The 8,502-nt window shown below is 33.6% G+C and overlaps 1 non-coding gene across 1 annotated transcript; it reads right to left on the reverse strand.

Annotated features, from left to right (window-relative positions):
- Nucleotides 1-529: 529 nt before the first annotated feature.
- LOC136271300 (small nucleolar RNA Z278) lies at nt 530-632 on the reverse strand. Its single transcript, XR_010709217.1, has one exon. It is a non-coding gene; the product is annotated as a small nucleolar RNA Z278 (small nucleolar RNA).
- Between the last annotated feature and the right edge of the window lie 7,870 nt (nt 633-8,502).

Below are 8,502 nucleotides of genomic sequence, written 5' to 3' on the forward strand. Positions count from 1 at the left end.
GTATCCAATGCTATTGGTACACTCTGCTAAGAGCAACAAAACACTCATACATTAGTACCCGTCACTATTCATACTTTCCACTGAAAGCAACTTAACAACTAAGCATCCTTATACCTTGTATTAATCAGTACACTAAGCTATGAATACAGTCTATTGAGTGAAATAAAACAGCCACACGTTGGTATTTTTGGTCTATTGATAATTACACTGAAAGAAACTTAACATCAATATTGGTACCTAAGGTAATTGTTAGTCTTATGAGAGCAACACAACATCTATACATTAATATAATTTGTCCATTCATAAACCTTCTGGTTAGAACATAACCATTGAACCTTAGTACAAAAGGCTTAACATATGTTCACCTAAGAACACCATATTATGTTATGCATGATACCTTAGCTTATTGATAAGGTCCTCTGAGAGAAACATAATAATTGTACAATAGTACACTAGGCTATTGATGTGAATCACTAAGGCATCTTAGGCAATGATACAGTTCACCAGGATTAACAAAACAGTTTTCAATAAGTAATCTAACCTTTTGATTAAATGTCATTGGAAAAGCTATCAACTGTACAACAGTAACTCGAGCAATCGATACCCTCTAATCAGAGCAACACATAAGTCATACATTTTTACACAATACGATTCACACTGTCCTTTGAGAGCAACATAATAGAAATACATCAGAGCCCTAAGCTATTGGTATAATCAACTCAGACCAACACAACAGTTATTCTAAAGAACAAAGGTCATTGGTAGGCATACTGAAAGCAACTGAACAGTTGTACAATCAAGTTTTATAACAATACTCAAGGAAAATGATGATGCAGTTGATACCAACTAACCAATCTATTGGTATGGTCTACTAAGAGCAACAAAACACTCATACATTAGTACTGGACACAATTCATACTTTCCACTGACAGCAGCCCAACAACTTAGCACCTATTTACCTGGTATTAATCAGTACACTAAGCTATGAATACAGTCTACTGAGTGAAATAAAACAGCCACACATTACTATTTTTGGTCTATTGATAATTACACTCAAAAAAACTTAACATCAATATTGGTACCCAAGGTAATTGCTAGTCTTATGAGAGCAACACAACATCTATACATTAATATAACTTGTCCATTCATAAACCTTCTGGTAAAAACATAACCATTGAACCTTAGTACAAAAGGCTTAACATATGTTCACCTAAGAACACCATATTATGTTATGCATGATACCTTAGCTTATTGATAAGGTTCCTGAGAGAAACATATTAATTGTACAATAGTACACTAGGCTATTGATGTGAATCACTAAGAACAAATTCCTATCATCCAATGAGACCAACATGGCATTTCATAATAACATCTTAGGCAATAATACAGTTCACTAGTATAAACACAACACTTTTCAATAAGTATTCTAGCCTTTTGATCAAAGGTCACTGGAAAAACTACCAATTGGACAACAGTAACTCACGCAATTGATACCGTCTAATCAGAGCAACACATAAGTTACACAATCAAATTCTTACTGTCCTTTGAGAGCAACATAATAGTAATACATCAGATCCCTAAGCTATTGGTATAATCAAATGAGAGCAACACAACAGTTATTTTAAAAAACCAAAGTCATTGATGGGTATACTGAAAACAACTGAACAGTTGTACAATCCAGTTTTATAACAGTACTCAAGGCAAATGAAGATGCAGTTGATACCAAGTATCCAATGCTATTGGTACACTCTGCTAAGAGCAACAAAACACTCATACATTAGTACCCGACACAACTCATACTTTCCACTGAAAGCAACTTAACAACTAAGCATCTTTATACCTTGTATTAATCAGTACACTGAGCTATGAAATCCAGTCTATAGAGTGAAATAAAACAGCCAGAGATTGGTATTTTTGGTCTATTGATAATTACACTGAAAGAAACTTAACATCAATATTGGTACCCAAAGTAATTGTTAGTCTTATGAGAGCAACACAACATCTATACATTAATATAACTTGTCCATTCATAAACCTTCTGGTAAGAACATAACCATTGAACCTTAGTACAGAATGCTTAACATATGTTCACCCAAGAACACCATATTATATTATGCATGATACCTTAGCTTATTGATAAGGTTCCTGAGAGAAACATAATAATTGTACAATAATACACTAGGCTATTGATGTGAATCACTAAGAACAAATTCCTATCATCCAATGAGACAAACATGTCATTTCATAATAATTTAATTCTGGTTGTAACGCGCTTTCTGATTGGCTAAAAAAATTATTTTATATCGTATAAAGAATGTTGCCTACGTCATAGTAAGACTAACGTCAAAGATGTATCATTACGCCTGACGTTACGTTTGAATTTTGTACAATTTTACGTCATTTTAAAGGTCAAATGACCGTTTTTATCTATAATGAAGAGTAGAAAAATTAAATTATAAGCAATGAAATCAATATTTATAAGTTTTATACGATATAAAATGGTTTGAAACAGTTAACGCTTTTTTATAAACCGCTTCGCGGTTTATAAAGCGTAAACTGCCCCAAACCATTTTATATTGTATAAAACAAATAAATATTGAATTCATTCCTTAAATAACATCTTAGGCAATAATACAGTTAACTAGTATAAACACAACACTTTTCAATAAGTATTCTAGCCTTTTGATCAAAGGTCATTGGAAAAACTACCAATTGGACAACAGTAACTTACGCAATTGATACCGTCTAATCAGAGCAACACATAAGTTACACATTTGTTACACAATCAAATTCTTACTGTCCTTTGAGAGCAACATAATAGTAATACATCAGATCCCTAAGCTATTGGTATAATCAAATGAGAGCAACACAACAGTTATTTTAAAAAACCAAAGTCATTGATGGGTATACTGAAAGCAACTGAACAGTTGTACAATCCAGTTTAAAAACAGTACTCAAGGCAAATGAAGATGCAGTTGATACCAAGTATCCAATGCTATTGGTACACTCTGCTAAGAGCAACAAAACACTCATACATTAGTACCCGACACAACTCATACTTTTCACCGAAAGCAACTTAACAACTAAGCATCTTTATACCTTGTATTAATCAGTACACTGAGCTATGAATACAGTCTATTGAGTGAAATAAAACAGCCACACATTGGTATTTTTGGTCTATTGATAATTACACTGAAAGAAACTTAACATCAATATTGGTACCCAAGGTAATTGCTAGTCTTATGAGAGCAACACAACATCTATACATTAATATAATTTGTCCATTCATAAACCTTCTGGTAAGAACATAACCATTGAACCTTAGTACAGAAGGCTTAACATATGTTCACCTAAGAACACCATATTATGTTATGCATGATACCTTAGCTTATTGATAAGGTTCCTGAGAGAAACATAATAATTGTACAATAGTACACTAGGCTATTGATGTGAATCACTAAGAACAAATTCATATCATCCAATGAGACCAACATGGCATTTCATAATAACATCTTAGGCAATAATACAGTTCACTAGTATTAACACAACACTTTTCAATAAGTAGTCTAGCCTTTTGATCAAAGGTCATTGGAAAAACTACCAATTGGACAACAGTAACTCACGCAATTGATACCGTCTAATCAGAGCAACACATAAGTTACACAATCAAATTCTTACTGTCCTTTGAGAGCAACATAATAGTAATACATCAGATCCCTAAGCTATTGGTATAATCAAATGAGAGCAACACAACAGTTATTTTAAAAAACCAAAGTCATTGATGGGTATACTGAAAGCAACTGAACAGTTGTACAATCCAGTTTAAAAACAATACTCAAGGCAAATGAAGATGCAGTTGATACCAAGTATCCAATGCTATTGGTACACTCTGCTAAGAGCAACAAAACACTCATACATTAGTACCCGACACAACTCATACTTTTCACCGAAAGCAACTTAACAACTAAGCATCTTTATACCTTGTATTAATCAGTACACTGAGCTATGAATACAGTCTATTGAGTGAAATAAAACAGCCACACATTGGTATTTTTGGTCTATTGATAATTACACTGAAAGAAACTTAACATCAATATTGGTACCCAAGGTAATTGCTAGTCTTATGAGAGCAACACAACATCTATACATTAATATAATTTGTCCATTCATAAACCTTCTGGTAAGACTTAGTACAAAAGGCTTAACATATGTTCACCTAAGAACATCATATTATGTTATGCATGATACCTTAGCTTATTGATAAGGTCCTCTGAGAGAAACATAATAATTGTACAATAGTACACTAGGCTATTGATGTGAATCACTAAGAACAAATTCCTATCATCCAATGAGACCAACATGGCATTTCATAATAACATCTTAGGCAATAATACAGTTCACTAGTATTAACACAACACTTTTCAATAAGTATTCTAGCCTTTTGATCAAAGGTCATTGGAAAAACTACCAATTGGACAACAGTAACTCACGCAATTGATACCGTCTAATCAGAGCAACACATAAGTTACACATTTGTTACACAATCAAATTCTTACTGTCCTTTGAGAGCAACATGATAGTAATACATCAGATCCCTAAGCTATTGGTATAATCAAATGAGAGCAACACAACAGTTATTTTAAAAAACCAAAGTCATTGATGGGTATACTGAAAGCAACTAAACAGTTGTACAATCCAGTTTAAAAACAGTACTCAAGGCAAATGAAGATGCAGTTGATACCAAGTATTCAATGCTATTGGTACACTCTGCTAAGAGCAACAAAACACTCATACATTAGTACCCGAGACAACTCATATTTTTCACTGAAAGCAACTCAACAACTAATAATCTTATACCTTGTATTAATCAGTACACTGAGCTATGAATACAGTCTATTGAGTGAAATAAAACAGCCACAGATTGGTATTTTTGGTCTATTGATAATTACACTGAAAGAAACTTAACATCAATATTGGTACCCAAGGTAATTGCTAGTCTTATGAGAGCAACACAACATCTATACATTAAAATATAACTTGTCCATTCATAAACCTTCTGGTAAAAACATAACCATTGAACCTTAGTACAGAAGGCTTAACATATGTTCACCTAAGAACACCATTTTATGTTATGCATGATACCTTAGCTTATTGATAAGGTCCTCTGAAACATAATAATTGTACAATAGTACACTAGACTATTGATGTGAATCACTAAGAACAAATTCCTATCATCCAATGAGACCAACATGGCATTTCATAATAACATCTTAGGCAATGATGAGGTAGGTTCACTATGAGATAGGTTCACTATGATTAACAAAACAGTTTTCAATAAGTAATCTAACCTTTTGATCAAATGTCATTGGAAAAGCTATCAACTGTACAACAGTAACTCGAGCAATTGATACCGTCTAATCAGAGCAACACATAAGTTACACATATGTTACACAATACGATTCACACTGTCCTTTGAGAGCAACAAAAGAGTAATATATCAGAGCCCTAAGCTATTGGTATAATCAACTCAGACCAACACAACAGTTATTCTAAAAAACCAAAGTCATTGATGGGTATACTGAAAGCAACTGAACAGTTGTACAATCCAGTTTTATAACTGTACTCAAGGCAAATGATGATGCAGTTGATACCAAGTATCCAATGCTATTGGTACGGTCTACTAAGAGCAACAAAACACTCATACATTAGTACCCGACACAATTTATACTTTCCACTGAGAGCAACCCAACAATTTAGCATCTATATTCCTTGTAATAATCAGTATGATGACCTATGAATACAGTTTATTGAGTGAAATAAATCACCCACACATTAGTATTTATTGTCTATTGATAATTACACTGAGAGAAACTTAACATCAATAGTGGTACCTAAGGCAATTGCTAGTCTTCTGAGAGCAACACAACATCTATACATTAATATAACTTGTCCATTCATAAACCTTCTGGTTAGAACATAACCATTGAACCTTAGTATAGAAGGCTTAACATATGTTCACCTAAGAACACCATATTATGTTATGCATGATACCTAAGCTTATTGATAAGGTCCCCAGAGAGAAACATAATAATTGTACAATAGTACACTAGGCTATTGATGTGAATCACTAAGAACAAATTCCTTTCATCCAATGAGACCAACATGACATTTCATAATAACATCTTAGGCAATGATACAGTTCACCAGGATAAACACAACACTTTTCAATAAGTATTCTAGCCTTTTGATCAAATATCATTGGAAAAGCTACCAATTGTACAACAGTAGCTCAGGCAACTGATACCGTCTAATCAGAGCAACATGTAAGGTATACATATGTTACACAATACGATTCACACTGTCCTTTGAGAGTCACAAAAGAGTGATACATTAGAGCCCTAAGCTATTGGTATAATCAATTCAGACCAACACAACAGTTATTCTAAAGAAAAAAGGTCTTTGGTGAGTATACTGAAAGCAACTGAACAGTTGTACAATCCAGTTTTATAACTGTACTCAAGGCAACTGATGATGCAGTTGATACCAAGTATCCAATGCTATTGGTACGGTCTACTAAGAGCAACAAAACACTCATACATTAGTACCCGACACAATTCATACTTTTCACTGAGAGCAACCCAACAACTTAGCATCTATATTCCTTGTAATAATCAGTACGATGACCTATGAATACAGTTTATTGAGTGAAATAAATCACCTACACATTAGTATTTTTTGTCTATTGATACTGTCACTGAAAGAAACTTTACATCAATATTGGTACCCAAGGCAACACAACCTCTAAACAATAATATAACTTGTCCATTCATAAACCTTCTGGCAAGAACATAACCACTTAACCTTAGTACAGTAGGCTTAACATATGTTCATCTAAGAACACCATATTATGTCATGCATGATACCCTAGCTTTTTGATAAGGTCCCCAGAGAGAAACATAATAATTGTACAATAGTACACTAGGCTATTGATGTGAATCACTAAGAACAAATTCCTATCATCCAATGAGACCAACATGGCATTTCCTAATAACATCTTAGGCAATAATACAGTTCACTAGTATTAACACAACACTTTTCAATAAGTATTCTAGCCTTTTGATCAAAGGTCATTGGAAAAACTACCAATTGGACAACAGTAACTCACGCAATTGATACCGTCTAATCAGAGCAACACATAAGTTACACATTTGTTACACAATCAAATTCTTACTGTCCTTTGAGAGCAACATGATAGTAATACATCAGATCCCTAAGCTATTGGTATAATCAAATGAGAGCAACACAACAGTTATTTTAAAAAACCAAAGTCATTGATGGGTATACTGAAAGCAACTGAACAGTTGTACAATCCAGTTTTATAACAGTACTCAAGGCAAATGAAGATGCAGTTGATACCAAGTATCCAATGCTATTGGTACACTCTGCTAAGAGCAACAAAACACTCATACATTAGTACCCGACACTATTCATACTTTCCACTGAAAGCAACTTAACAACTAAGCATCTTTATACCTTGTATTAATCAGTACACTGAGCTATGAATACAGTCTATTGAGTGAAATAAAACAGCCACACGTTGGTATTTTTGGTCTATTGATAATTACACTGAAAGAAACTTAACATCAATATTGGTACCCAAGGTAATTGCTAGTCTTATGAGAGCAACACAACATCTATACATTAATATAATTTGTCCATTCATAAACCTTCTGGTTAGAACATAACCATTGAACCTTAGTACAAAAGGCTTAACATATGTTCACCTTAGAACACCATATTATGTTATGCATGATACCTTAGCTTATTGATAAGGTCCTCTGAGAGAAACATAATAATTGTACAATAGTACACTAGGCTATTGATGTGAATCACTAAGAACAAATTCCTATCATCCAATCAGACCAACATGGCATTTCATAATAACATCTTAGGCAATGATACAGTTCACTAGGATTAACACAACAGTTTTTAATAAGTAATCTAGCCTTTTGATCAAATGTCATTGGAAAAGCTATCAACTGTACAACGGTAACTCAGGCAATTGATACCGTCTAATCAGAGCAACACATAAGTTACACATAATTATGTTACACAATATGATTCACACTGTCCTTTGAGAGCAACATGATAGTAATACATCAGAACCCTAAGCCACTGATATGGTCAACTGAGAGCAACACAACATTATTCTAAAGAACCAAGGCCATTGGTAGCAATACTGAAAGCAACTGAACAGTTGTACAATCCAGATTTCACAATCCAGTCCTCAATGCAATATATGTGATGCAGTTGATACCAAGTATCCAATGCTATTGGTACGGTCTACTAAGAGCAACAAAACACTCATTCATTCGTACCCGACACAATTTATTTTTTCCACTGAGAGCAACCCAACAGCTATGTACCTATACTCAGGCTATTGAAACTGTCAATATGGGAGCAACATTATATTTATTAATATGAATACTGGTCAATTGCTTT

The sequence above is a fragment of the Magallana gigas genome, chromosome 1 (assembly GCF_963853765.1).
Source record: "Magallana gigas chromosome 1, xbMagGiga1.1, whole genome shotgun sequence".
Classification (NCBI taxonomy): Eukaryota; Metazoa; Mollusca; class Bivalvia; order Ostreida; family Ostreidae; genus Magallana; species Magallana gigas.